Below are 24,347 nucleotides of genomic sequence, written 5' to 3'. Positions count from 1 at the left end.
GGATCAATTCCTTTCGTGTTGTTCCATTCTAAGGAAAACAATGAAATGGACAAAAAAAGTAGTGCTGTACCTTATAAACTGTGGAATTTTCAATTCATTTAGAGTGTACAACGTCCTCAATCCACAAACAAAAATGAAGTGTAAACAGTTTCTGCTATCCGTGGCGAGAGACTGGATAACGGATGACAATAATGAAGGCTCTCTGGAACCAGAGACAAATCTGTCCAGCCCTTCCCCTGGGGGTGCAAGGAGAGCACCTTGTAAAGATCCACCCAAAAGGTTGTCAGGTGATATGAAGCAGCATGAACCTACATGTATTCCAGCGAGTGGAAAGAAAAAATTTCTTACGAGAGCCTGCAGAGTTTGTGCCGCCCATGGAAAAAGGAGCGACTCTAGATACGTAAATTTTGTTTGGTCCCCCTTCATAGAGGAAAATGTTTTACGCAGTACCATACGTTAAAAAAGTACTAGGAACTTTAATTGTTTAATTAGTTGTTTAATTGTTTTTGTAAATAAAAATGTTATAATTATTGAAAAACAACACCTAAAGTGCATTATGATCTGTAGTTATGATGATTTAAATAATGTGCAGTTTGCCCAAAAACGTGCAGTCCCTGGCGTATGTCTTACAGATTTCTATGCAGTACGCAATTAAGTTGTCGATAGTTGTGAGTTTGTTGTCACTTTACTGTTCATAGTTTTGATCTTCTTTTTCTTAGATAAGTCCCTTTAATATTTCATATAATAAGGGCTTGGTGATGATGAACTACTTTAGTTTTAGCTTGTCTGGGAAGCACTTTATGTGTCCTTCCATTCTAAATGACAGCTTTGCAGGACGGAGTAATCTAGGTTTTAGGTCCTTGCTTTTCATGACTTCGAATACTTCTTTCCAGCCCTTTCTTGCCTGCAAGGTTTCTTTTGAGAAATCACCTGATAACCTTATGGGAACTCTTTTGTAGGTGACTCTCTCCTTTTGGATATTTAAAGTTTGGAGGACTAGGCAGCTAGAGGTAGGATTGAAATCTCCTGTCCAAATGATGCTTACTTATTGTACATTTTTTTTGTGGCCCAGAGGCTGGCCAAAAGTACATGCATATCGGTGCTTACTAGTGCCACTTTCTCCCCCTGCATGTTCCCCTCCATCTTATTTCCTGGGCGCCCAACAGAATATAGTAGATGGTCTTCAGGAAACTAGTGTTGGTGTCTGTGTAAAAATATTTGTTGTCTGTGTTTCTGCAAAAGGTATCCAAATGTAGCTGATAGTAGTGGAAAGATAAAAAGTTATAGGTGATTTTATTATTGAAAGGTCTGCAGCTGATGTATTGAATACTTTATGTACTAATGTGTAACTGTAACCAAACAAAAAAAAACAGGTGTTCGGCTGCCTGTTGCCACAAAAGCCAAACTCGAGGGGCAGATGCTGGTGCAAAAGGAAAGAGGTTTTATTAGGTGCTGTGCGATCTGGGAGAATGGCAGACTCCTGTCTCAAAACCTGTCTCCTCAATAAGACCTAGACTAAAGCCAGTGTCCAGAGTTCCTGCTCCAATTTAATGTACAGTCCTTTGGAGCCCGCAGGTGGCTGCTAAGCAGTCAGAGTCCCCACCCAGGTAGCTTAGCTTGTTCCCAGCTGCTGTTCATTTCAGGCTCCTTCCTGGAGCCTGTGAGTGGAGCCCACGGGCCATGTGGCTGCTAGGGCTGCAGGGTCATGTAATCTGGTGAGAGTGCGTGAATGTATTAGCCAGTGCATCAGCAGGTGGATGAGAGTGAGCCTCCCTACCAGGGCTGTGGGCCATGTGGCCCATGGAGAGAACAGGTGAGGTCACAAGCAAGAGAGCCATGAGCCAGAATGAGCCAGAATGAGCCATGATCCAGAGAGAGTGCCTCTTTGTTCCCCTGGGATTATATTAGGATGGGTGTGGGGTGGGCCAGGTGCTTTCTTAGAATGAACATTCAACCTCCCATACTTTCGTGTGCTTTGTCTGGGCCCATCTCCCAACCAGTCCCTCCCCTCCCCAGGATAGACAGACAGGCCTCTTTGGTCTAGCACCTCCCTTGTGCCATTTTGACTTCTGCACATGTGCCTGCCTTCCCCTAGTCCCACTCCCAATCTGGTACCAAAGTGGGAGGAGGGGCTGTTTTTTTCCATCTGTCCAATCATATTGCTAGTATTTTGTGCTCAGGCCCTATCTCTAACTTTCTTTCATTTTTTTTTAAAATTTTTAAATCATGTTTATTCTATTACAGTTGTCTCAGTTTTACCCCCTTGGCCCTCCTCCACCCATCCCACCCCGCCCTCCTTTCCCACAGTCAATTCCCACTCCGTTGTCCATGTCCATGCATCATACACGTTCTTTGTCTAGTCCCTTCCCCTTCTTTCCACCGTTGTCCTCCTTCCCCATCCCCTCTGGTCACTTTCAGCCTGCTCCGTGTTTCCATGCCTGTGGTTTATTTTGTTCGTTAGTTTATTTTGTTGAATAGATTCCATTTATAGGTGAGATCAGATGGTATTTGTCTTTCATCAACTGGCGTGTTTCACTTAGCTTAATATTCTCCGGTTCCATCCATGTTGTTGCAAAAGGTAGGAGTTCCTTCTTTCTCTCTTTTTTTTTAATGCAGATTGATTTTATTTGTTTTTTAAATGTCAAAATCCATTATAAAATATTAATTTAAAGTCTCAGCAATTAAAAAAAATGACACCAGCACAGAAATAACCAAGTAGATCAATGAAATCAACTGAGCATTCTAGAAACAAACATATATATCTAACAATGTAATATATGATTAAATTGATATTTCAAATCAATGGGGAAAATAAGGCTTACTCAGCAAATAAGGTGCATGGACCACTATTACTTGAAATAAAATAAATATAGAGCCCTATTTCACAAATTATACAACAAAATTCAGGTGAGTTAAAACTCAATACGTAAAGTCTAAGGAGTTTTAGGAGAAGATACAAAACAATATTTTTCTTACCCTGAAGTAAAATGTTCAAACCCAAAAGCTATAAAGTAAAATATTGACAATATGACTCTATTAGACATTTAAGACTATATAGTAATATACATATAAAAAAAGTTAAAGGACAAGTAATAGAATAGGAAAGTATTTACCACACATCTAAAAAAGGGTTAATAGTTTTTTTTAAGGGAAAAAAATTCTACAAACCAATCAAAAAATGGATAAAGAATACCAAAAAGTCATGTAAAGTTTTTAAAAAAATAATAGAAATAGGCAAGAAATATACAAACAGGTTTAGTTTCAACAAATAATAAAGTAACAAAATAACACATCGTCACAATCAGATTAATAAGTATTAAAGATATTGGTAATATCAAGTATTCGTGACTGTGAAAGGAACTGAGTATTTGTAGATTTTTTTCTTCATCTTCTTAAATCAGTCCCTTTAGCGTATCTTGCAATGATAGTTTGGTGGAGATGTATTCTTTTAGCCTTCTTTTGTCTGGGAAACTCCTTATTTCACCTTCCATTTTAACTGAGAGCCTTGCTGGGTAGAACAGTCTTGGTTGCAGGCCTTTGCTTTGCATTCCTTGGAATATTTCTTGCCATTCCCTTCTGGTGTGTAGTGTTTTTGGTGAGAATTCAGCTGCTAGCCTTACTGGGGCTCTCTTGTATGTTACTACCTCTTTCTCCCTCGTTTCTTTTAGGATTCTCTGTTTGTCTTTGATATTCGTCATTTTAATTATGATGTGTCTTGGAGTGGGCCTCATTGGGTTCCTATTGATTGGGACCCTCTGTGCTTCCTGGACTTGTGTGACTTTTTCTCTCCTCCAATTAGGGAAGTTTTCCATCATTACTTTTTCAAACATTCTATCTCTTGCTCCTCTTCTTCTCCTTCTGGTATCCCTATCATATAGATATTATTACATTTCATGTTGTCCTGTATTTCCCTAAACATCTCTTCATTCTTTTTGAGTATTTTCATTTTCTTGCTCTTTCTGGGAGTTTTTTTTCTGCCTTATCCTCCAGCTTGCTGATTTGATCCTCTGCTTCATCTAGCCTGCTTTTGATTCCTTCTACTGTGTTCTTCAATTCAGAAATTGAATTCTTTATTTCCTCTTGCCTCTTATTGACAGTTTCTATGTCCTTGTGCATGCTGATATAGTTTGCAGTAAGTTCCTCATAGTTTCCCTGTAGTTTTTGGTAATTCTCTATGAGCTCATTGAGCTTCCTTAGAACCGTTGTTTTGAACTCAATATCTGATAGTTTATTTGCCTCTATTCCATTTAGTTCTCTTTCTGGGGATTCCTCCTTTCCCTTTGACTGGGGGGAGGTATTTCTTTGTCTTCCCATATTTGTGAGACTCTTCTTTTTGCCTTTTGCTTCTTAAATTGGTCTGTCTTGATTTCCTGACTTTGTAGTGTGAACTTCTGTGGTAGGAGACTGCTGTTTTTTCTTTCTGGATCCGCCTCTGATGATATCAGATGTTGACTGTCTGACCTTAGGTCGTCTGTTCGAGATTTCCTGGAATCTGTTGTCTGTGGCTGTCTCCTTCAGCTGTTACTCCACCTATCTCTAGCTTTCTGTGCTCAGAGTAACCTCCTCCTACCCCCGCCTTGTCCGATGGGGGAGGTTCCCCAGCGATCCGACAGACTGTCCACAGTTACAGTTTTATTTCAGCATTTTCTGCTAACCTTTTTCTTCTTGCTCTTGTTTAGCTTCTACTTTGCTTTCTTCATTTTTTTTGTGTGCAAAGTAATCTTCCTTGAAAGGTACAAGCAGATACCTGTCATTGTACTTTTGTCCAGGGATCTCTGCAAAATTTTTAGCAGATTTAATACTGTCAAACACAACAAATATTGATCCCTTAAATGCTTTGCGTAGTGTTCTTCTCACCTGAGAATTTAGGCTTGACCATTATCTTCTAACCATTCTTTTATGTCCTCATTTTTACCTGTTACGGAAAGCCAGACTCAAGACATGATTCAGGGAACGGAGTAAGCCTTTATTCACACGCATGGGCTCAGAGGAGGCAGTCTCCAAATTCTGAGCCCCGAATCGGGGTTAGATAGGGGTTTATAAGCCCTAGCATTCCGGCGGGAAACGTATGTGCTACCCAGGCGGGGGAAGGGATGTGAAAACGGGCTACAGAAGCAGATAAGCAAAGATTAACAGTTAACCTGGGAGGGGGGTCTCTGGCTAGGCTGCTCCTCTTAAGTCATCTTGCCCTTATCATTCCCCCCTTTGATGCTAGACGAGATTGGCCTGAGTCTTAGCATCATCACACAAGCCACGGTGGTCACTCTGTTGGGGTTGGGTCGGGAGTCTTTGGTATCGGTGATGCTGGAGGAGCAGCACTCGAGCAGCGGCTCGTCTGGTGACCGCGGTCTCTAGGTTATTAATGAGGGTGCGCAGCAGCCAGGGTCCTAGACTTATTCCTAAGAGGAGTAATATCAGGGGGGCCTAGGAATGGAGCCAGCCAGCGGAGCCAGATTTGGGTATCTAAGCTCCATGTCCCTTGCCCTGACTCTCGGTAGCGCTTCGCACCATCTTTCAGCTCCTTAACCTTCTGGGTTAAGATTCCAGATTGGTTAACAAAATAGCAACACTCCTCTCCTAGGAATAGGCAAGTCCCCCCTTTTTCTGCTGTGAGGAGATCTAGGGCTCGCCTATTCTGCAGGGATACTTCAGCCAAGGAGTTTATCTGCTGCTGGAGGGTGGCAAGTGAGTCTGCTATTTGATCCATATCTTGGCTAAGGTAGGTTGATAGCTTGTGGTATGTGGTGGCCGACAGACCCAGGGCTCCTGCGCTGGTTCCTATGCCTATAGCTAGGCCCGCTCCTATTGCAATAGCTGCTCCTGCTGCTCTTTTCACCCGGTAAGGCTCCTGGTGTTGGAGCGCCTGCTGGACTTCTCCTGTGGTTCGGATTGTGACACTTGGGACTAGGAACACTTTAGTGCATCGCCCATCCCAGTCCTTTGGCACACACCGATAAGCTGAGTGCCCGCAAAGCAGGAACAGGCCAGGTTCAGTGCATAAAGGTGCACTGTTGGATACTAGGGTGGTCTCCTGGCAGAAATTGGCTTTCAGGATTCCAACCTGGAGTTCACCTGTCGTATTCGGCTGCAGGCATGTAAGGTTAGTATATTCAGAACTCAGAAACACCCTCTCTGTTAGAGGGCCAATGGTTATAGTCAGGTTCTCGGGGGCTGGATTATTAGTCTCATTCCAATTCGGGGGAACTGGCACTCCTACATATCCTTGCTTTTCTAGGGGTAGGCAAATCCAGCAGTTCTGGGTTGAGTTTCTAATAGTTTGGTAAGCTGAGAATATGGCAGACACTAAGTGCTTTACCTGGGTTTCTGGGTTCACCATGGCCCTGGCCCTCGAAAAGGAGGTAAGGTTAATTCTCTGGTAGGTTGGCTCCTCCTGGTTAAATCGGTGGGCCACCTCTTTAACAGCCTTCAGCCTTACCTTTTCAAACTCTGATTGGGACAGGCTACTTAGCTGTATGTGAGAATTCCAGCAGACCTGTCGGCCGGGGGTGCCGTGCGGTTTGCACTTCCGACTCTGGTACCCTAAGGTGCCTCCCAATACTCCAGTGTTGTACTGGCACCCCCTCCAGAGGCAAGATTTTATGGAGCTGGCCTTTATGCATCCTGAAGGCATATCAGTGCTAGAGACGAAGGCCCGGGCGGGAAAAGGATAGTGGATTAGCCCCCCTCCTATTGGGATTCGCTCAGCAGGGGCTCCACATTGACATGTTGGGGGGGTAACTGAGGCAGAGTAGGTCAAGCAAAGCAAACCAGATACCCAAACAGGCAACACAAACATAGATACATGACCCCGAGGGCTACGCGCTCCGCCTGGCTCCATTCAGAGGGTGTCGTGGCTATCAGTCCGATACCGAAGATGATTCCAGAGAGGCTGGCGATGATCAGATAACCACTGGGACAACGGTCCATGCCTTAGTTGCCGACTGAGATGGTTGGTCACTACTCTGGGGTGGGATCAGGTCTCTGGTTCCTCGGGTAGACGGCCCACTGTCCTTCAGTTCTCTTCAGCCGGACTGTGGGGGCTCCCTTTGAGGTGGAGGTTTGGTGGCTCCAAAGTCCTGGCTCGTCTGGATCTGCTGCTGCCTTGGCTCGAGTGTAGTGGATCCAGGGGGTTATTCCTGTAACTTTAAGGGCAGTAGGGGTGGTTAATAGTACTAGATGTGGGCCCGTCCAAATGGGTTGGAGTGGTTCCTTTTTCCAATCCTTTACCCATACATACTGGCCTGGACGGAAGGGGTGTGCTGGCCTCCCTCGGGGTTTGGGTTTCTGGCCCAATTGGGTCCCGTAGATCCTGTCTAGGGTCTTACCCAACTGTTGTAAGTACTGGGTCTGCTGTAACTCCCCCTTCTGTCAAAGGTCATTGGGACTTCCTATTCTAGTTATAGGTGGGGGTTTTCCAAAAACTAACTCATAGGGAGTATACCCCGAGGGGTTCGGGGCATTCCTAACCCGTAGCAGGGCTAGCGGTAACAGGTCTGTCCATGGCAGGCCGGTTTCTTGATGGAACTTAGCTAGGGTTTCCTTGAGAGTTTGGTTCATTCGTTCCACTTTACCGGAGCTTTGGGGCCGATAGGCCGTGCGTAGCTTCCAGTCGATGTGCAGGAGCCGGGCGACCTCCTGAACCACCTGGGCGATGAACGCCGGGCCATTGTCACTACCAATGGTGAGTGGGAGCCCATATCTGGGTATAATTTCCCTGAGTAGGATTCGGGTTACTTCCCGAGCTTTCTCAATTTTGGTGGGGAAGGCTTCTACCCAACCCGAAAAGGTGCAGATCAGGACCAGGAGATACTTAAATCCTCGGCTGGTCTTGACTTCTGTAAAGTCAATCTGGAGGTCCTCGAAGGGCTGGGACCCCTTGTGTTGGACTCCCGGTGGGGCCCCTTGATGCGGGGCTGCATTGTTCCTTGCGCAGGTAATGCATTGAGCCAAGGCTGTTGAGCACAGGGTTGACAGGTTGGGGAAGTAGAAATACCTTTTGAGCAAGTTTTCCAGGGAGGTCTTATCCAGGTGGGTCAGATGGTGGCAGTTTCTGACTAAATTGCTGGCCTGGCTCTGGGGCACATATACGCGCCCATCAGGTAACCTCCAAGTTCCCTCGGGGGTTTCTTGTCCTCCGGCCTGTTGGGCCCATTTCATTTCTGCTGGCTCATAGTCCCGACGGTTAATGGGGTTCCCCAGCAGGGGTCCGAGAAGGGAGGGCTGTACTTCAGCCATCTCACCACATACTGCGGCAGCCTTCGCTGTCGAGTCCGCCTTCTGGTTCCCGCGGGCCGGTATGCTGTCTTGTTTGGAATGGCCTTTGCAGTGGATGACGGACACCGCAGTTGGGGCCCAAACTGCTTCGAGGAGACGCAGGATTTCTGTCTTGTTTTTAATTTCCTTTCCTTCTGCTGTCAGCAGCCCGCGTTCTCGGTAGATGGCCCCATGGATGTGCAGGGTGGCGTAGGCGTACTTGGAGTCAGTGTAGATATTGACTTTCCGGTCCCGGGCCAACTCCAGTGCTCTTATTAAGGCCCAGAGTTCCGCTCTCTGGGCCGACCATCCAGAGGGCAAGGCTTTGGCTTCTACCACCTGGTCAAGCGTGGTTACTGCGTACCCTGCCACTCGGACCCCTTCTCTCATATAACTGCTGCCGTCTGTGAAATAGGTCACGTCAGCATTGAGCAGAGGCTGGTCCCGCAGGTCCGGTCGGCTGGCATAGACCTCCTCAGTAACCTCTAGGCAGCAGTGGTCTGGGTCCCCTAGTTCGATCGGCAGGAAGGTTGCAGGGTTTAATCTTTTTACAGTCTTTACCTGGACCCGAGGATTCTCTTGGAGTATGCCCTGGTATTGTGTCAGTCTGGGGTTGGACAGCCATCGGTGCCCCTGTCCTGCCAGGAGGCTATGGATGCTATGGGGAACGAATAGAGTGGTCTCCTGCCCCAAAGTTAATTTGTCCGCTTCTTGTAGCAGGGATACCGCGGCTGCAACTGCCCTCAAGCAAGGGGGCCACCCGGCCGCGACGTTATCCAGTTGCTTAGACAGGTAAGCCACTGGGCGCTCCCAAGGTCCGGCTGATTGAGTTAAGACCCCCAGAGCAACCTTGTCCTTCTCATGCACATGTAGATAGAAGGGCCGGCTGGGGTCTGGTAGGCCCAGAGCTGGGGCTTTACTAAGGAGGTCCTTTATTTGAGCAAAGGCCAGTTCCTGTTCTTTTCCCCATGCCAGGGGTAAGGTGTCTGGCCCACGCAGGGCCTGGTAGAGTGGCCTTGCTCTGGCTGCGAACCCCGGGATCCAAATTCTGCAAAAGCCGGCTGCTCCCAGGAACTCACGTAATTGTCTTCGTCCGCTCGGGGCCGGGAAGCGGGTAATGACCATTTTCCGGTCTGTATTTAGGGATCTTTTGCCTTGGGAAATTAGGAACCCTAAATATTTGACTTCTTGTTGGCAGATTTGTGTCTTTTTCCGTGAGACTCGGTACCCTTGTTGGGTTAGCAGTTTTAGGAGCGCTCTTGTCCCCTCTAGGCATCGGCTCTGGTCGGGGGCAGCTAAGAGGAGGTCATCAACATATTGGAGTAGAGTTAAATCCTTTCCCTCGTCTGAGAAAGATTGCAGGTCCTGGGCTAGCGCTTCGCCGAATAACGTGGGGGAGTTCTTAAATCCCTGTGGCAACCGGGTCCATGTCAACTGTGTCTTTACCGCCGTATGCGGGTCTTCCCATTCAAAGGCAAAGATAGGTTGGCTGGCTGGAGCTACCGGGATGCAGAAGAAGGCGTCCTTTAAGTCTAGGCATGTGTACCAGGCGGCGGTTGGCGGGAGTCGGCCCAGTAGGGTGTATGGGTTCGGGACTACCGGGTGCAGTGTGACGACGGCTTCGTTTACCCCCCGGAGGTCCTGCACTGGACGGTACCCCGTTCCGTCAGGTTTCTTGATTGGCAGGAGCGGGGTATTCCACGTTGATTGACAGGGGACCAATATACCCTCTTGGAGGTGCTTTCGGATGACCTCCGATATTCCTAGGCGGGCCTCCCTTGAGATAGGGTACTGTCGCTGGCGGCACGGTTTAGCCCCCGGTTTGAGTTCAATTATTACTGGGACCTGGTTTCTGGCTAGTCCAGGGGGATTGTCCTCGGCCCAGACCGCGGGGAATTCCTGCAGCAGGTTGTCTCTAGCCTCAGGTCTGGGGCCATGGTCACCAGATTCCCCAGAATACAACTGGTATTCTTCCTCTCGTGGCAAAATGAGGGCCATGAGCCTAGGGTCATCCACTTGCAGCGAGGCCTCCCCTGACTGCTGGAAGGTGATTCGAGCTCCCAGCTTTGATAAGAGGTCTCGCCCTAACAGTGGGACAGGGCATTCAGGTAGGTATAAGAACTCATGTCTAATCCGGTGGCCTCCCAGATCAACAATTCGGGCCTGGCAGAAGCGTTTTGGGCTACTTGGCTGACCAGTGGCTCCTATGATGGTGACTTCTTGTCCGGATGGGGGAGCTACAGGGGTGGTGACGACCGAGTGCTCTGCCCCGGTATGTACCAAGAAAGAGAGAGTCTGGCCCCCAACAATCGCTTCGACCATGGGCTCATGGGGGCCTAGATTCAGGGAGCCCGGTCTTCCTCATTCTGAGTCTAGGCCCGCCAGGCTAAGGATGGTGGGCGCTGGCTCAGAGGGCGCCGGACCCTTCTTTTTCCGGTGCGGGCATTCTCTTTTCCAATGTCCTCTTTCCTTACAATAGGCACATTGGTCTCTCTCTACCTTGGCGTGCCCTTTCTGGTCTTTCGGTCCCCCTTTGCCTTTTGCTGCCGGCTGACTGAGGGCGGCTGCTAGCAGTGCGGCCTTTTTCTCTAATCTTTTCTGGGCTGCCTTCTCAGCGGCCTCCTCCCGGTTATTGTAGACTTTATTTGCTACCTCAACCAGCTGACTGATGTTCATGCCTGCAAAGCCCCCTAGCTTCTGGAGCTTTTTGCGGATGTCAGGGGCCGATTGGGAGACAAAAGCAGTGTTTACCATTAGCCGTGTATCTGGGCTTTCTGGGTTGAAGGGGGTGTATATCCGGTAGGCCTCTGGGAGCCTTTCTAAGAAGTCCCCGGGACATTCATCTGGCCGTTGGACAACACTGGCCACCTTTGACATATTGGTCGGTTTTCTGGCCCCAGCTCTGACCCCCTGGAGGATGGCTTCCCTGTACCGGTCCAGGGCTGCTCTTCCCTGTTCGGTGTTGTGATCCCAGTCGGGTTGGGTCTCTGGGGCTGCCACCCGAGCGTACTGGGCTGGGTCTATTGTGCCCACTGGAGCGTTGGCTTCTAGATATCTCTGGGCCTCCTGGAAGACTCTGTGCCTCTCTTCCGTATTAAAAAGGGTTAGGAGCAATTGGCGGCAATCGTACCACGTTGGCCGGTGAGTTTGCATAATGGACTCCATTAGGTCTACGAGTGCCTGGGGCCTCTCCGAATATGAGGGTGTGTGGTGTTTCCAGTTCAAGAGGTCAGTCATGGTAAAGTGCTGATAGTAAAACACGACCTGTCCCGGGTATAAGGTCCCATCAGGCCCCGTTCGTGGCGGGCCCTGGGTCTCCCGCAGTGGCATCTGGAGGGACTGGTGGTGTCTTAAGCGGGAGGCGATAGGAGATTCTGGGGGCGCTGTTGCCTCGGGCTGCAGGGGCGAGACTGAAGGGGGCGGTGTTTCAGGCGCCTCTGCCTGACCTCCCAAGTTCCTAGCTGGGTAAGGGGGAGGCTGCACCGGGGGGTCTTCCTCTGGCGGGCCTTGATAGATAGGAGGTCTCGCCACTGGTTTGGCAACTAGGATGCGGGTTACATCCCTTTCCTTTGATCGGGAGCAACAGTTCCGGGCTCCTCTGGCTCGCCCTCCCGTAGCGCCTAGGTGACGAGGTTTGACCCCCGCACACTTCCGGAGCCAGTCGGGCATCTCTTGCGCTAGCTCCTGCCACTTTTCTATGTAGAGGAATTGGTTTGGGTGTCCTGGACTTCCTGTGACTATGAGATGGACAGCCCTAATTATGTCTAGGTCAAGGGTTCCTTCAGGAGGCCAGCCTATCCCGAACGTGGGCCACTCAGCGGAACAGAAAATTTCTAATTGCCCCGGATCCATATCGGGCTGCTGGCCCCGGAACCGGTCGAAATTCCTTAACATGCAATCTAAGACAGTAGACTGTCTGCCCCCCATGATCCCTCCCGAAACGGCGCAGACAAACGGGGGCAGCAGGGATACTTTCACTTTCGCCCGCCTGGCCTCTCCTCTCGCGAGGGACTTGGGTCTGTCTTAGCTAAGGCTGCCCGAGTAGAGTCCGGGTTAGCTTCCCAGCCGTTATGCTGTATGACAGACCGAGGACCCGCAGGTTAGGGCTCACTCAGACTCCGTAGGCTCGGGGGAACACCGCTGGCCTGTGGAGCCACACAGTCAGTCACTCACTCACTCAATCACACAGAGGTTAACACTTTCCCTCCGGACAGGGAAACCGTGCCAGAGGCCGGTCGGTCGGCCTGAGAGGTGATCAGCCTCTCCTTCCACCACTTATAGGTGGGTCTGATTCGGGTCTGGTCCCCGGGGCACTTACCAATCTGGCGCCTTCAGGTAGGCTTGGGTCCGCTCCCCGAGTGCCCGGGTTATGGAACGGCCCGAGGTCGGGCCAAGGGGAGCCCAGCCCCTCAGGACCCGAAATCACCGGGGCACGTGCTTCCCTCTGGAGTCCGGGCTCGCCCGGCCGACCCCAGCCATCTTCACCGGAGGCAAACGGCCTGCTCGTGTGAGTCGTTTCCCGGTCAGGGAACCAAATGTTACGGAAAGCCAGACTCAAGACACGATTCAGGGAACGGAGTAAGCCTTTATTCACACGCGCGGGCTCAGAGGAGGCAGTCTCCAAATTCTGAGCCCCGAATCGGGGTTAGATAGGGGTTTATAAACCCTAGCATTCCGGCGGGAAACGGATGGGCTTCCCAGGTGGGGGAAGGGATTAGCATTCAGGTGGGAGATTGATGTGCTACCCAGGCGGGGGAAGGGATGTGAAAATGGGCTACAGAAGCAGATAAGCAATGATTAACAGTTAACCTGGGAGGGGTCTCTGGCTAGGCTGCTCCTCTTAAGTCATCTTGCCCTCATCAGCCTGACTTGTTCTCTTGTTTGATGACTTGGGTCCCATGGAGTTGGTCTGCCTGATCCTATTGTCCATGACGTCTCCTCATTGTTGTGCCCAGGTTGCCCCAAATCGTTGTTGGCCTTGAGCTCCTGCTTGTCATTGGGCTCCTTGGCCTCCAGTGCCACCTGCAGCCACTTAACAAGCTCTCAGCTGTGAGGCCACGTGTGTTTAGGCCACAGGCTGCAGCTCCTTGTGAAGTTGTTTACCTTCAGGTGGTGCACATCCATGGTTGGGGCCCCTGGCGTGGCCCTGAGCTTGGCCAGGCTTCCCAGGGCTCTGTTCCCTTTAAGCCTTTCCTGCCAGGAGGTAAAGGGGAAAGGGGGTGCCTACTACATGGCAGCGGCAGCTCAAAATGGCCAAAATGGCCACTGCTGCTGCCTCTCCTTCCCCTGTGGTTCTCTCCTTGTTTTCAGTTTCTCTTTCCTGAAGGTAGACCTTCGTGAAGTCCCTTGTTGGCCACTTCAGCCTGTTTTCCTTTTTGTTTGCACTTATCTGCCTGAAGATTTATTTTTTCTTGCTGTCTTTTTTGGCTTCTTTTCTGCATTTGCAGGAGCAAGTTCAGCTGGTGATCTCGCTGACCTCTTGAGCTCCTCCTCCGCTGCTGCAGGCCACGGGCACCAAAAGCCTTTGCAAAGCTGGGCTGCATGGCTGCTGCTGCACCTTCTCCCTGCACCACACGCTTTTATTTGAGTCGCAGCACTAACCAGTGTGAAGTGTTTCTGCTTTCAAAGAGCGAATTTTAGGGGCATTATCAGTGATTTACTGGAATATTATATAAATATAAAACTAAAATGTTTTTTGTGAACGAAAAATACAGATTGCTGTGATGGCCCATAACAAGAACACAGGATTTTATTCTACACTGGGGTCAGAGTGCGTGAGTGAGTTGTCAGGAATCACTTCCTAAGAGGATACTTTTCAGGCCTTGATGTCCGTGTGGTTGTCACTAGGTGAAGACATCCCTTGGGCAGAGGGCATAATCGAAGGTCAGGAATCAGCATCCCAGAGGTCCCGAAGACAGTGGTATTGTTACAGGAAATCAGACTCAGACACGGTTCAGGGAACGGAGTAAGCCTTTATTCATGCGCGTGGGCTCAGAGGAGGCAGTCTCCAAATTCGGAGCCCTGAACTGGGGTTAGGCCGGGGTTTATAAGCCTTAGCGTTGGGCGGGAAAAGGATCGGAACACCCCGGGCTGGGAGGGAGCGTGGAAGTAGATTGTAACGGTCAGCCCTTTGTCTGAGGGCTTATTGCAGCTGGCGGCGGTTCCTGGGCTAAGCAAATTCGCAGAAGCGAGAGCAGAGCTGGTTAATAGCATTGGGCTTTCTGGTTTTTCGTTTTTCTTCCCCCCACAGTATGGAAGGCTTTGAGACTCATCGGTACCAGAGTAGCTGTCATGTAGCCAGAACAATATAATCAGTGCTGTGGAAACAGAGTTTGCTACACATTTGTCCTCCTGTCAGTGACCATATGGCACATTCATAATTTGGTTCCTCAGTTCTCATATTCCACCAGGAGTTCTTAGCCATGTTCAAGAAGAATGTGATTAATATGACAGGACATACTTGACATACTGCACATGACACACGTGCACTGAAGGAAAGGCCTGGCAGTAAGGTTGCGTGTTCTGTAGAATAGGAGTAAGCTGGGAATGGGGGTACAGTGTCGATTTGCATGAGAACCAGGTCTTCTGAGTGTACGTTTAGGTGGAATGTGATTTGTGACCCTTCTTTCTGATCAGTTTGTAGATGGCTATCAAAATGGTTTTTGATTTTAATTTGGCGAATGTGCAGTGATGTGTAATCAGACGACTCTTGCTCTTTTTCTGTCTTGTCCCTTATACTTGATCCTTGTATGTTAAGAATTTTGGATCAAATATAAAGGTTTACAACCACAAATTCATATAACCAAGAAGAATCAGATGAAAGTAATGAAGTAGAAAGACCATGTTAGAGCAAAAAATATTTTCATGCAAAATGTAGTAGTTCCACTAGATGGTAGCAGACGATTATGTTTTATACCTTTACTATTATTTATAAAATGCTCAGTTCTAAAATTTGAAAAACAGTTCTGGAAAACTGAAAATTATATATGAAATACTGCTTCCTTTGGAGAAGGTTAAAACATGGCTGAGCTCAAATTTATACCCAAAAAGTGTTTATAAAACTTCTCCTAATAAAGTAGCCTCTGTTCAACTGGCAAGAAAATGCCCATTCCAGGCCTGGCTTCTGATGACTTTTGACTTGTTTTGATAAAATGTTGCAGAAAACCGTGGGTCCTTTATTGAGTTATTTCTTCTAATGTTATGCAGTATGTATGCTTCTTAAATGACTTTTTTCCTTGTATTTCCTTGGTGGGCCATGGAGTTGTTTGGAGGGATAACCCTGAAGGAAGTGAATGAGCGGCCCTCTGTATTATGTATGGACCACAGTTTGTTTAACCATTGACCCATCGAGAGGCATCTGGCTGTTTCCACTGTTTGGCTATTATAAAGAAAACATTCATGTATGGGTTTTTGCATGAACGTAATTTTCATTCCTCTGGGAAAAATACCCAAGTTTGCAAACACTGAGTCATATGGTAGTTACATTTTTAGTTTTAAAACAATCTATAAAATTTCTCCAGAGTGGCCATACCATTTTACATTTCCGTCAGCCACACATGAATGATTGTTTCTTTACGTGCTTGTCAGCATGTGGTGCTGCTGTCATTAATTTATATTTTAGCTGGTATGATAAAGGTGGTCTCAAGCTTTGTTGGCCAAGATGGGGCTCCTTTGCAACCCCAAAGCTTGTTTATTTGCACACTCAATTAGAACAAAGAAAATACGTTATCTCCCAGAAATAATGGGAAGCTTTTTTTGTAAATGATAGGAAGATTTTTAAAAAATCCTCACCCGAGCATAATTTTATTGATATGAGAGAGAGAGAGAGAGAGAGAAAGAGAGAGAGAGAGAGAGAAAGAAACATCGATGTGAGAGAGAAACATCGATCAGTTGCCTCCTCCATGCCCCCTGACCAAGATCAAACCCTCAACCTTGGTATGTGTCCTGCCCAGGTATAGCAGGAACCAGCACAGGTGAAACTGGGACAAAAGGGGGACCCTTGGAAAACTTCTCCTTTTCTCTTCACGCTTGCAGCTTTAAAACCAGGTTTACTAAAAAAACCCCACAAGACCTCTCACTCTCCAGCCCCACCCCTTGCTTACCAAGCTACCTACCTTCTGTCTCCCCTGACTCCATTTTTGTCTCCTGCTGGGAAACAGCCATCTGATGCTCATACTTCACTTCTGGAGCCACTTTTCAGTCTTCCCCCCTGGAAAATTTGCCCCTTTTAAGATCTTTGGGGGCCATTCCCTTTACTTTTGGACCCATAGTTTTTCTTTTGGGTTTTGTATTATTGTGCTGTCTGTGTGTTTATGTGTGTCTATGTATGTCTGTTACTGATGTGATATTGTTAGATGGTACTGCCAAAACATTTGATTTGTAAATTCTAATTTAGATTGTAAAAGGGCTGTATTTAATTGGCTTGAAACAAATGAACACTCATACAAATTGGAGGAATAACAGAAACTAACGCAATTACTTTTAAAGTGCGCATGATTTTTAGGATTAACCTTTATTAAAGAAAAGCTACCTTAAGAATGTTGGCTTAATGACAGACATGCAGTTGTCTACTGCTCTGTAGCTTTGGAGCTAGCAGACTAGATGGGAAACCAGGGTAATAAGACAGACCTTTACAATAGAGGGGTGCAAGATGCCTCAGTTTAAGATCCAGACACTTGTGATAAAGCCTGATGAGGATGTTTTAGTGATTGAAAATGAGGGCACATATAGAATAAGATGTGCGTTTGGTAAAAGAAGGTATGAGGAATGGAAATATATTTTTATTGAGGAAAAAGGAAGTAATTTTGTTCTAAAGTAAATCCAACAAAGAAATAGGAAAAAAAGATGAAAGGTTCATAAAAGCTGCAGAAAGTTTGTGTATGTGGTGACAGTGTCATAGAAATGGAATCTTGAAAAAGAAATCGTGCATATGGTCAAACTAAGATTGGAATAGATTTATTGGAATTTGAGTTTCTGTCACTGTTAGAAGGACAAGTTTTTTTTCTCTCTATACTATTGGTATGTTTTTAGTAGGCAATTATAAATGGAATGCCTCTCTACAAAAGGGAGAAATAAGACTAATGAGGTTTATGTGATGTTTGGAAGGTGCACTTCAGTTCAGTTGGCCTTCCTCAAGGATAAAAATGTATTAATGATGATCTGTATGTATTTTTATTGGGTAGAAGCATTCCCATGTTGAAGGGTTACAGCCACAGCAGTTACTAAATTACTTCTAGAAAGGATTTTTTCCGGCTCGGAAAATCCCCACAAAATCCCATAAGGAAAGGGGAATCCATTTCATTGGACAAATTCTCCATCAGGTATGCAAAACTTGGCTGATACTGTAATATTGCTATTGGCTTATCATCCCCAGTCCTCGGGTTTTATAGAACAAACTGACAAGATAGGTAAAATTCAATGGATAAAAGTTGTTGAATCTTTTAATCTGCCTTGGCCTAAAGCCCTTCCCTTGGTATTGCTTAACTTCAGACGTATTCCTTTTGCTAAACATTGATTGTTCTCTTCTAAAATTGTTACTGGAAGACCTATCATATGAGGCTAGATTAGGAAATGTGAGAACCTTTGTTATTAAGGAGACCTTTGAACTTGCTGCAAAGAACTTACAGAGGCTCTTGAAATCAACACAAGCTTGTAGAGCAGTCTTTCTGCAGAGCGCTCCTGGGAGACAGAAACATTGACCATATGGCCCACAGCTGGATACATGGTCCATTGAAAAGGACATCTCTGCAAGGACTCCTCCAGTGAGGCTGGACTGTACTGGGTATTGTTAACTAATCCCTGAGTTGTAAGGTTAAAAGGTATTGATAAATGAATATGTGTTTTTTATTTTGTGTGTGTGTGTTAAGAAATATCAGTTTTATTTAACTAGTTTACACAGCTGAATATTCTATAAAAACTTTATGGATTGTATAGTTTATATATATTTCAAACTATTGAATGAAAAAGTAGGTACCACAGATGCAAAACTACTGCATCAACCAATCCAAGGTAAAGGCAGATTTACACACTGTACAGCTCTTAACACAACCAGGAGGTGGTCAGTTCTAACTATAAACTTCAAAATTGTACAAAAATAAGGTTTTGGTTTTATTTCATTCTTCATACATTCAATATGATTGCAAACTCAGATGCCTAATAATAGGCACCTGTAATCAAGAATCCGTCCCCTGTACTGAAAGGAATGCAAATGTCTGTTTACATAGGGCACCATTCTGTACTCCGTATACTGTGTAGATGTGAAAGCAGAGACCAGGAACATTAAACCTCGAATATAAGGTAGTTTCTTTTTTAAGAAAGGAGTCCTGCATTTAATAGCGTGCCAAAAGAATTTTAACTTATTAAGTTAAATATATTCTAAATTAACCTAAAAATTACATTTAATAAATACTTTTTTGGTGTAATATGTTAATCATACCTGCAAATGGAAAACCAAAGTTGTACATACAGTAGTAGTATTTCTCCCTCAGCAAGTAGAAGCATTATCGTTATTTTTACTTTAAAATTTTTTTCTTATTTTATTGAGTTTTAGAGAAAGAGGAAGGGAGAGAGGTGGGGGGGATAAAGAGAGAGAGAGAGAGAAAGAAAGAAACATCGATTTGTTGTTCCACTTATTTATGCATTCATTGGTTGATTCTTGTATGTGCTCTGACTGGGAATAGAACCCACAACGTTGGCTTATTGGGATGATGCTCTAAGCAACCATCTGAGCTACCTGGCCAGGGCTGTAGTTATTTTTTCAAAAGGGTCAGAGAAACTATTTAAATCTTACTAAGACTAACTTATAACTTACACATTCATACTTAGCTATTAAGTGATTCACTAATACTGCAAACAAGTTTTCTTCTAGAGAGACAGAGGTTCCTTCATGTTAGCTGGGTAAGAACTGGATGTATTAACAGCAGAAGGAAAAAGTAATTGATTTTTTTTCAACATTAATCCTTAGCATACTTTAAGTAGTTCAGGGAGTATGTTCATCAGTGGATATTTCATCAAAAATATCCTAAAAGATAAGTCTTACTTTTGATTTAGAATTTTCATCCGAGGTGTCTGTACCCTCTTAGAGACAAAAAAAAAATCTCAGATCTTTCTATATCTCTATTTGGGGCAGAGAAGGTGAGGCTCTCTAGTACCCTTTTAGAGTCTGTTCTAGAAGGAAAAAATAAGGAAAACAAACATTATTCTAGACTTTTCTGCCACCCCAAACCACCGAAACACACTTTTTTTTTATACAAGTCAAAGATAACAACAACAACACAACCCAATTATCATATTCCAGGGTATTCAAAGAGCAGTCTAGAGCTTACCAGTATATTTTCATACTTTTGTGTGTATATTAAGTATAAAATAATGACATTTGGGCAAAGGAGATAACGTAGATTTTTTTAAAGTTATTTAAGAACAATATAGGCAATGGAGAAGCCAAAGAACTTACATGCACAGCCCATGGACATGAACTAAGGTGGGGGAATCCCTGCAGGGAAGGGGGGGAACTGGGTGGAGGGGGACAAAGAGAAAAATTGGGGCAACTTTAATAGCATAATCAATAAAATATACTTAAAAAACTTTCATAATGAATAGCTTGGGTGCTCCAAGTCCTGCTTCCAAGCATGAGCTAAGAGTGAACTTGTCTCAGGCTGTGAGGATAGACTAGGGCACCTTGGACCCCCAGATGTCGGGCTCCACAATTCAGTGGCATCAGTATGCCATGGCCCGTGCGGAGTGGTGGTCCCTGAGTGGGAGTGATGGGAGATTGAGAAAGACAACACAACACAATTCAGAGAAAAGTGAGGGCGAAGTGGGACATGGCCCTCTGATGGAGAGACAATGACAGTGACCACAGTCTCCGTGTTTATTTTGTAGGAGTTGGTTAGATAAAGCTCAAGGGAGTTTTGCAGATTTAGGGGAATGCTGTGGGCACGGATTGTTCTGTTCCCAGGCTATCTGCATGATAAAGCTTTCTTCTGCAAAGGTTGCAGTCATCTTCAGCAGAAGCTTGCGGTTATCTACTCCCTTCTCAACACCCCCCCACCCCACCCCAGGCTCATGCTGTCGCCAGTTGCCAGCTTGCTCTGCCTTGCAGATACAAGCAGTCAGGAGTGGCCTTGCCAAGCCCTTAACCTGGCTTTTGACGTCAGCCTTCACCGTCTCCCACATCAGTAGGCAGCCTGCCAATCAAAACTCATTGAACTTCCTCTGCACATATTTCAGCGTGGAGTCCATCCTTTGGGTAGTGCCCTGGATTTTCTTCAGCACTTCACACTCCCTCTCATCGGCCTGCTTCAAGTCCATCTTCATGTTACAGTGCACGAGGGCTTTGCATTCCTGACACAACTGGATTACATGAGGCAAGCTCCATAATGCGAACCATGACTTCTTGGGTGAAGGTCCCAGGCCAGAACACCCACGAAATAAGGCCTTTGCCACATGCCTCCTGCGCTGTCAGCTTACGGCCACTGAGCATGGTTTTATTTGCAGGTGCTCCTCCCATAATACTGGGAAACATAACAGTGAAATGGCCATCTGGACTCTGTTCTAAGGTGTATAGGGTGTTTGAAACCAAGCCTTTTCATTGGGCCAAGACACATCACAGAGGCAATATGAATGCTCCTAGTCCAGTGGTGGGGCTATTACTGCTACAGTAATAGGCTTAAAACTGAATGAAAGTATTCACAAAGATTCTGATAGCTTCCACCTTTTTAGCATTTTCTCCTTTCCTCTTCCCTTTTAAATGCCGCATAAAATGGAGTCGAGACCACAGCAGAAGATGCTGCCCACGGCGCCGAGCAGCACAGACTGGCTGTTGGCGGCAGCAGCCGAGCTCAGGGGGCTCTGGCCTTCTTTCATTACCTCTGGATGCAGGAGGTTATTCTCTGGTGATTTTGTTGATAACAAGATGTGGGTGAAGCCATCCTGTTTCCTGATGACAATCTGTGTATCCACAGGCACTTTCTGTTTGCCTCACACTGAAAGACAACCACTTGTCAAAGGGCTGGCCTCTTCTGTCACTAAGAAATTTCCTTTTCCCAGCTGTCATTCCTTTTCCGTTAATGTCTAACCCTGTGGCCATGGCTGCAGTCACAGGGTCAGACACTGGAGACACTCGTGGGCGTATTCAGGGCCCACTCCCCATTCTGGCTTGCTCTGCACCAGGGCCCAGTAAAGCTCCGGCCGGCTTTTCAACGGCCACTTCTGGTGCAGCTCTGTCCTCCTGACACTGCTCAACAGGGTCCAGTTTCTCAGGGCCCTCACTCTGAAAGCCGTTGTCCACATGGTCCTGCTCTTAATGGGACTCTTAGGCCCAAATGTATTTATAGCTGATTTTGCTAGGTCCATATCCTTCCAATTCAAGAAGGTGGACCTCTGTTTTTCCTGGACTTCTGGCTGGCAGCAAATAAATGACTGTTATTGGACTCATGGTCTTTGCCAATCACTAGTGATTTAGGAGTGGTCTTAGAAAAGTTGCCGTTGGTGGATTTGGAAATCTTTCCTAGTGTGGCTTGGAGAGGTCCTATTTGTTCTGGTTAATGTGTTTTCTTTCTGCTTTTCAGTGGGCTCCAGCAGGTGGCCCTATGTTTTTCATTTTAAAAGCCTCCTGAACTTGCACCTCATTCACCTGATTGAACACCCCACTCTTTTTTGTGAGAACACAAAACCACTCAGACAAAAAGCAGATGGCAGTCAAAATAGATGACTTTTCTCAGGATCTGGGACAGGGCCAGTAAAGTCAACTCCTGCTATGTGTAACTCTTATTTCACAGTTGCTTTAACATTTATTTCTTGGGTATTTTAACAACCATAATAACCATCTCATGATAAGCTGGTCACCTTTTCTATGTTTTACCATATTTTGCCATGTATAATGTGCACCCATGTTTTGGGTCCAAACTTTGAGGAAAAGAAATGTTTTAGTTTTTTAATTCAATTATTTATTTATATTTAGAAACAAAACCAGTTATCCTACTCCAGGGTGTTATTTTGCGTATGGATATCGTTACTGCTTTCTAGAGTTACACTTTTAACATGTAAGCATAAATAAAAGAATTAAAACATTTATATAGATACAGAATTAGTACTACCCATGTATAACGTGCATCCTTATTTTTCCCCTCAAAAATTTTGGCAAAGAGTGTGCATTATACACTGCAAAATATGGTAAATTATATGTTCTAGTTATTCCATATTATTAACCCTCAACTATACAGTACTTCCTGATTTTTGCTGTTTTAACCCTTGTAAATGGGCATAGATTTATTATATTTGCTTTCAAACCTTAGCCTCCTCATAGAACCTTTCTGAATGCTGGACTGCTACCCAATGCCTGTTTCTACCTTTGGTTGAACTTGAGATTTCATAGTTACTTCTCTTAGCAATTTCTCGACTGTCCCTAACTTTAGTACTGATTACACCAAATATACTCCTCCTGAAACTTACCAAGTTAAATTGTAAAAGGGAGTTCCACCTTTCCCCTGTGTCTCCCTAAACCCACCCTACGCATTGGCCACACTTTTCCCAGAGAAGACCCATCCATCTCCCACAGTTGACTTAATCTCTAGCCACCACCCCTTATCACATTGCTAACTGCCTTAAATATGGTTGTACCTATTTCAAAACTGCTGTGGAAACTCCCCTTTGCAGGGCCATCGTGAGTGGAAATAACTCACACTGACATGAACCTAAACGTTTACCCCACGATATTCAAACATAGTAGGATGGACTTCCAGAGGGATGTTCAAACCAGACTGAGCCCTGGTTGGAAAACGTTCTCCCCTCCCTTCCTGTTAATGTGTAAAATGAATGAACTTTTCTACCCGTTGTGCCCCCCACAGCTTCTATTTTTGTACATATGTAAATCAGCCTGAGGCATTTGATTGTCTTGATTGATAATCCTCTTTTATTATTGTACTTTTCTCAGAATGATAACAGCCACCCCTCCAGGTTCTGGTCTGAGGGGGATAAAAGGACCTTATCACTTCTTATATTACTACCCTGATGAGGATTTCCCTGTTTATGAAGTTAACTCTCACGGCCTTCCTGTGGGATGTGACTTGCTAACAACAGGTTTTTCAGGAGATGAGGGTAATCGCTTCCTCAGAATTGTATTTTCAGGTGTGGCCTTGGTACTGCTTAATTACACATAACATGAAACCTAAACTAGAACCATCGATCAAATTGCTCGCTCAACCACCAGAGCCATTTCAGCCTAGCAAACACCTTTAGAACCTGAGTTGTCTGTGGCCCTTGATTACTTGCTCGCAGCTTAAGGAGGAGTGTGTGCTGTAGACAATACCGCCTGCTGTACCTGGATAAAAACTTCCCAGGTAGAATTAGAAACAACCAAACTCAGTAACCTCGCCAGATCCATTAAGGGGCGTTCCAGTTTTGCTTTTAGTGTCAATGGCTGGTTAAGATTTAAATTTTCTGGCATTTGCCCCTGGCTCCCAACTGGGCTCAGAGCTATTTTAAGGTCTGGATTGCAAATTGTTTTGCTTCTTGTTATTCTAATCTGTTCTGTATAACCAAATGTTTAAAGCCTCCCACAAAAATTTGAGTAATGGTTACAGGAAGGATGGAAATGATCCATCAAGCCACTGTATCCCTACATATTTGCAATTCATGAGGGTTGGAACCTTTACTTGGTGCCAAATACATATCATCAATTACGCATGATCTCTCTTATGAACGAAGTGCCTTTGTTGTTCTTTAACCTTTCCCGAGTTGCTTTAGCTGCTTTTATAAGAGATTGCGAATTTTGAGTTTGGCAGGTGCCTGAGAGTCCTCTTGTGAGCAAATGGCCATAGTTGCTGTATTGGCTACTGCCTTGTCGCAGGAGTCCCACTGAGGGACTCAAGGGAACCAGAGCAGGTAGCCAAGCCTGGCGCCAGCACGGGGCAGCCTGACCTGATTCATCACCAACAGGCTCTGATTGAAAGGGAAAAATGTGTACCCTGAGGGGGAAAAAAAAGACACCTACTAAGAAAGGCTCCTGGTGGCTAACTGGGCTGGGATTTTAGAAACAGAGCCTAGCAACTATTTCTGCACAGGGGCCTCTCACACAAGATGTACTTCATGGAGAA

At 45.9% G+C, this 24,347-nt stretch overlaps 1 protein-coding gene and 1 pseudogene across 2 annotated transcripts in view; one reads left to right on the top strand and one right to left on the bottom strand.

Annotated features, from left to right (window-relative positions):
- APOO (apolipoprotein O) overlaps positions 1 to 24,347 on the top strand; it is a 275,320-nt gene that overhangs the window by 176,260 nt on the left and 74,713 nt on the right. The gene's annotated exons all lie outside the window — the stretch shown is intronic.
- LOC129076945 (chromodomain Y-like protein) lies at positions 20,446 to 21,816 on the bottom strand (annotated as a pseudogene).

Source organism: Pteronotus mesoamericanus, unplaced genomic scaffold (genome assembly GCF_021234165.1).
Source record: "Pteronotus mesoamericanus isolate MK-2021 breed Mesoamerican mustached bat unplaced genomic scaffold, CSHL_Meso_final contig_65, whole genome shotgun sequence".
NCBI classification, from domain to species: Eukaryota; Metazoa; Chordata; class Mammalia; order Chiroptera; family Mormoopidae; genus Pteronotus; species Pteronotus mesoamericanus.
This window is presented reverse-complemented; position numbering and strand designations above follow the sequence as displayed.